The sequence below is a fragment of the Triticum aestivum genome, chromosome 3B, assembly GCF_018294505.1.
Source record: "Triticum aestivum cultivar Chinese Spring chromosome 3B, IWGSC CS RefSeq v2.1, whole genome shotgun sequence".
NCBI classification, from domain to species: Eukaryota; Viridiplantae; Streptophyta; class Magnoliopsida; order Poales; family Poaceae; genus Triticum; species Triticum aestivum.
Window position 1 is genome coordinate 765,796,736 of NC_057801.1, and position 6,325 is coordinate 765,803,060.

Here is a 6,325-nt window from a genome sequence, read left to right on the forward strand (position 1 = left end):
AATGGCGCTATTCTGGATGTGCAGAAAATTGTCCATATTTTTCCTGATCTCATCTACCCTTCTATATGTCACGTTGTCTAGTTTCAAAGGAGTCAAGAAAACCATGGCTTCATCATTAGCTGGAAGTAACAGGCGCATAATGGTACGAAGCTCTCCAAAGTTGTTTTGGAACGGAGTCCCGGATATCGCTATTTGGTATGAAGTTCAGCCAGAGCCTTCCGAATATCGCTATTTGGAGGGCCTTTGCTGAAATTCATACGAAAAAGCGAATTATTCTATCCAGGGGAGGGCCCAGGAATTGAATATTGTGTATTCAAATTTTGAAAACTTTTTTTGGAAGCCTACAACTTTTCTTGTGGCATGTACAACCAATTATAGCAGCATATTATACTAGTTCTAAACTATATAAATGATATGACAGAATATATTATATTCATAAAAGTGATCATAATTTGGTATTGTCCAACATATAAAAGTAAGAATTTTTCAACATATCATGGAAAAATCTAAGATATATAGAGGATAAAAATATGAAATCATAAGAAACCTTACATACTAGAGGATAACTTTGCGATCCTTGATGCTTTGAAAATGAGTGATGATGTCCTCATCCTGAACTTGCAATTAAAATATCCTTTCAATGAATGTGCCCAAGCAATCATTCAAGTATTTTTGCCCCATCTTGCTTCTTAGCTTGTTTTTTATATAGTTCATTAATGAGAAGACCCTCTCAACACCAGCTAATGCAACTTGCACCAATTTGAGAAATTTGGGAACAATCTCATACCGAAGAGACGTCCCTTTTTTTGCAGCAACTCTTTCCAAGAAAGTTCTCAAATCAGTAGTACCAGTATTCTTCCTCTTCATGTTTTACACCTGAAAAGTAAAATTTCTTAAGTTTAGAGTACTAATAGTAGATAATGCTCACTATAAAAAATTACAATTCAAAAACATTCTCACATTGCAAATTCAAATGGCAAATTGCAAAGTGTCATGTTCAAACAATTCATAATTGACTGCAAACAAGCTATAGTTTCACTATAATTAAGTAGGAAGACAACTGGTTTGTGGTCAAACTAACTTACTTTGTCTGGTACTTCTGTACTGTAGCCTGCTGGACAATATGAGAACAAAGTCGAGCTCCTGCTACCTGAATTCAGTTCGACAGTGATAGATAAATTCAGTTAGAACATTGTGTATAGTGCTGCCTGAATTCAGTTCGACAATGATAGATAAATTCAGTTGGAACACTTTGTAGTTGAATTCGGGGTCAAAGGATTAGTACATGTAATAGCGATGATACCTTCAATAGCTGAATTCGGGTTGTGGCTTCGAACTGAATCGATTCCTACCCCTGAATCCGGCCTGCAATTGTGCTAACCCGTCACCTACAGCAGTGTGCAGAGATCAGAAAGTTCAGAACCAAAAGGGGGCAAGGGATCAGTGATGGATTCGTCGCGCGCATCGCGCCGCGGCAGCCGCGGCCACGTGTACCTACAATCAATATCGCCGATCAGGCGACGACATCTCTGGGATCTGGCCGCCATGCGGCGCCTATCGGGCGGTTGGCAGCTCAGATCCCATGTGGTGCGTACAGAACTGGAGGATAGGGGAGGGTGGCGTTGCTGGTTCCTGTCCTCTGATTGATCGACGGGATCGATGGATTATTTTTTCTGGTGTCTGCTGCAGCGATTTGGGCCATATGGGCCATGTTGTGGTGGTGAGAGGGAAATATACACGATGGGTTGACTCTGTTTTTGGACTAAAATGCTTACTATCATGTTCTGGAGTGTCAGTTTCGTTTTTCCTTATATACAACACTGCATATACACTATATATACCTAATTTTTTGACAAAAATAATGGGTATTCAAGTGAATACCCTTGAATTGAGGTGGGCCCGCCCCTGATTCTATCCGGAACTCCATTCCAAACAACTTTAAAGAGCTTCGTAGCATCATACGCCTTTTACTTCTGGCAAATGATATAGCCACAGATTTCTTCTATACTTTGACAGACAACGTGACATATAGAAGAAAATATATATATGTGAGATCAGAAAAAAAAAATTGGATCAACTTGTGCACATCCATAATGGGGGCATTCTTGATAAATCTCGACCCCTCGACGACCCTCGACCTTCGACCCCCGGTGATCCTCGAACCTCGACCCTCGACCCCTCGGCGATCCTCGACCCTAGACCCCTCGGTGATCCTCGACCCTCGACCCCTTAGCGATCCTCGAACCTTGACTCCTCGGCGACGCTCGACCCCTCGGCGATGCTCGTCCCCTCGGCGACCCTCTACCCTAGTTCCCAACCCTCGACCGCTCGGCGATCCTCGACATCCTCGTTCCCGATAAAAAATAAGAAGAGAAAGAAGAATAAGAAAAAAAAAGGGCAGAAGAAGAAAAAAGAGGAGAAGAAGAAGGTAGAGGAGAAGAAGAAAAAATAGAATAACTATTCCTTCTTCTTCTCCTCTTTTATTTTCATCTTCTTCCTCTTCTTATTTTTTTCTCCTCTTCTTCTCCTTCTTCTTCTCCTTCTTCATCTTCTTATTTTCCTTTTTTCCTCTCTTTCTTTTTCTTCTTCTTCCTTCTTCCTTCTTCCTTCTTCCTCTTTTCTTCTTTTTCCTTACATATATATAGCCACATACATATAAAAAAACAATTTTCATCATACATACAAAGCTTATATATATATTTACATTATATATGTATATTTTAGTCCCGGTTTCTGGCACAATTTAGTCCCGGTTTATATATGTATTTTTTCATCATATATATATTTATGTATATATATATATATACATTATATATGAACAAAACAATTTTCATCATTTAAAAAATATGAACATATATAGAAAACACATAGCCGTGGCGGCAGTGGCTCACAGCGGGCCGTCGATGGCATGACGACGGCGACGGCGACGGTTGGGGCGGCGATGGCACGGCGAGGGCGACGGCGGGGGCGGCGATGGCACAGCGAAGATAGGGACGGTGGGGCCGGGCCAGGGCAGGGGCGCACGCGGCTGGGCGCGCTCGGGGGCGGGGCAGCAGGCCAGCGGGGGCAGGGGCGCGGGGTCAGGGAAGACGACGGTGATGACGGGGCATGATCGACAGCGACGAAGGCGACGGGGACGACGGGGCAGGGGCGACGATGATGCGGCAGCCTGGCATTGAGCTCGGCGTCGTCAGGGAGGCGTCGGCAACGGCGACAGACAACGAGGAGCGGGCAGCAAAGGGGCAGCGCGCGGCGACGGCAACGACGACGGCGACGAGGAGCGGCCTGGTGGCGTCGTTGGAGAGTGGGAGCAGTTGGGGGAATTTTCCTAAGTGCTTGCTTATATAGCCACACATTTAGTCCCGGTTTCTGGCACAAACCAGGACCAATGGACACATTTGGTCCCGGTTCATGCCACCAACCGGGACCAAAGGTCTGTTTTGGTCACGTGAAAGGGCGGGTGCTACCTCTTGAGCACTGTGTTGGTTTTCCCTTGAAGAGGAAAGGGTGATGCAGCAAAGTAGCGTAAGTACTTCCTCAGTTGTTGAGAACCAAGGTATCAATCCAGTAGGAGGCTCCTCAAAAGTCACACGCACCTACACAAACAAACAAGAACCTCGCGACCAACGCAATAAAGGGGTTGTCAATCCCTTCACGGAAACTTGCAAAAGTGAGATCTGGTAGATATAATAAGATAAGATAAATATTTTTGGTATTTTTATGATATAGATTGGAAAATAAAGATTGCAAATGAAAGTAGATTGGAAACTTATATGATAGACGATAGACCCGGGGGCCATAGGTTTCACTAGTGTCTTCTCTCAAGATAGCATAAGTATTACGGTGGGTGGACAAATTACTGTCGAGCAATTGATAGAAAAGTGCATATTATGAGATTATCTAGGCATGATCATGTATATAGGCATCACGTCCGCAACAAGTAGATCGAAATGATTCTGCATCTAGTACTATTACTCCACACATCGACCGAATCCTGCCTGCATCTAGAGTATTAAGTTCATAAGAACAGAGTAACGCATTAAGAAAGATGACATGATGTAGAGGAATAAACTCAAGCAATATGATATAAACCCCATCTTTTTATCTTCGATGGAAACAATACAATATGTGCCTTGATGCCCATGTTGTCACTAGGAAAGGACACCGCAAGATTGAACCCAAAGCTAAGCACTTCTCCCATTGCAAGAAAGATCAATCTAGTAGGCCAATCCAAACTGATAATTCGAAGAGACTTGCAAAGATAACCAATCACACATAAAAAAATTCAAAGGAGATTCAATTATTTCTCATAGATAAACTTGATCATAAACCCACAATTTATCGGATCTTGACAAACAAACCGAAAAAGAGTTACATTGAATAGATCTCCAAGAAGATCGAGGAGAACTTGGTATTGAGATTCAAAGAGAGAGAAGAAGCCATCTAGCTAATAACTATGGACCCGAAGGTATGTGGTAAACTACTCACAACTCATCGGAGAGGCCTTGGAGATGATGTAGAGGCCCTCCATGGTCGATTCCCCCTCTGGCGGAGCGCCGGCAAAGGCTCCAAGATGGGATCTCGCGGATATAGAAGGTTGCGACGGTGGAATTAGTTTTTTGTGGTGCTCCTCGATGTTCTCGGGGTATGTGGATATATATATATATATATATATATATATATATATATATATATATATATATATATATAGGGGAAAGAAGTAGGTCGGTGGAGCCACGAGGGGCCCACAAGGGTGGGGGGCATGCCGGGCACCCTCATGGCCACCCTCATGGTTTACTTCTTGACGTCCACTTCAAGTCTCCTGGTTTGCATTTGTTCCAAAAAGATCGCCCCCGAAGGTTTCATCCCGTTTGGACTCCGTTTGATATTCCTTTTCTTCGAAACACTAAAATAGGCAAAAAAATAGCAATTCGGGCTGGGCCTCCAGTTAGAAGGTTAGTCCCAAAATGATATAGAAGTGTAGAGTAAAGCCCATAAACATCCTAAACAGGTAATATAATAGCATGGAACAATCAAAAAATTATAGATACGTTGGAGACGTATCAAGCATCCCCAAGCTTAATTTCTGCTCGTCCTCGAGTAGGTAACTGATAAAAACAGAATTTTTGATGTGGAATGCTACCTAGCATAATTCTCAATGTAATTTTCTTTATTGTGGCATGAATGTTCAGATCCAAATGATTCAAAATAAAAGTTCATATTGACATAAGAGTAATTATACTTCAAGCATACTAACAAAGCAATCATGTCTTCTCAAAATAACATGGCTAAAGAAAGCTATCCCTACAAAATCATATAGTCTGGCTATGCTCAATATTCATCACACAAAGTATTTAATCATGCACAACCCCGATGAAAAGCCAACAATTGTTTCATACTTTAGTATTCTCAAACTTTTTCAATTTTCACGCAATACATGAGCTGTTGGGGAACGAAGTAATTTCAAAAAAATTCCTACGCACACGCAAGATCATGGTGATGCATAGCAACGAGAGGGAGAGTGTATCTTCATACCCTTGAAGATCGCTAAGCGGAAGCATTTATCAACGCGGTTGATGTAGTCGTACGTCTTCATGATCCGACTGATCCAAGTACCGAACGTACGGCACCTCCGAGTTCTGCACATGTTCAGCTCGATGAAATCCTCGCCATCTTGATCCAGCAAGATGGGCGAAGTAGTAGACGAGTTCCAGCAGCACGACGGCGTGGTGACGGTGTTGATGAGGAATAATCTCCGCAGGGCTTCGCCTAAGCACTACGGAAACTAAGACGGAGGATAAACTAGAGGGGACGGGGTTGCCGCCACACGACTTGGTGTTTCTTGATGTGTCTTTGGTGCTAGCCCTGCCCCTCTATTTATATGTTGAGCCTTGGGGTCAAAACTTGGAGTAAAACCCTCCACAAAATCAGTTTCACTCGAAAGGCAAGAGTCCTTCTCGGACTCCAGGGCCAGACGCCAGGGTTCCCGGTGTCTGGACCCGGATGCCAGGGACCCTGGCGTCTGGCCCCTGGACTCCGCAAAACTTCCTTTTGCGCTTTCCAAAAACCTTGTGGGCTTTCCCCTTTGGCCCAAATAACGTGTTCTCGTACCCAAACATTTCGGGAAACATCCGGAACCCCTTCTGGAGACCAGACAACATTATCCCATATATTAAACTTCATCTCTGGACCATTCCGGAGTTCCTCGTCATGTTCGTGATCTCATTCGGGACTCCGAACAACATTCGGTTACCAACATACATAGCTCATATAATACTATATTGTCAACGAACGTTAAGCATGCGGACCCTACGGGTTCGAGAAC

General features: G+C 43.4%; 1 long non-coding RNA gene across 1 annotated transcript; it reads right to left on the reverse strand.

Moving 5' to 3' along the window:
- Nucleotides 1-559: 559 nt before the first annotated feature.
- On the reverse strand, nt 560-1,660 carry LOC123066436 (uncharacterized). Its single transcript, XR_006431338.1, has 4 exons — nt 1,495-1,660; nt 1,304-1,388; nt 1,086-1,150; nt 560-876 (listed from the first exon to the last, which is right to left on the reverse strand). It is a non-coding gene; the product is annotated as an uncharacterized lncRNA (long non-coding RNA).
- Between the last annotated feature and the right edge of the window lie 4,665 nt (nt 1,661-6,325).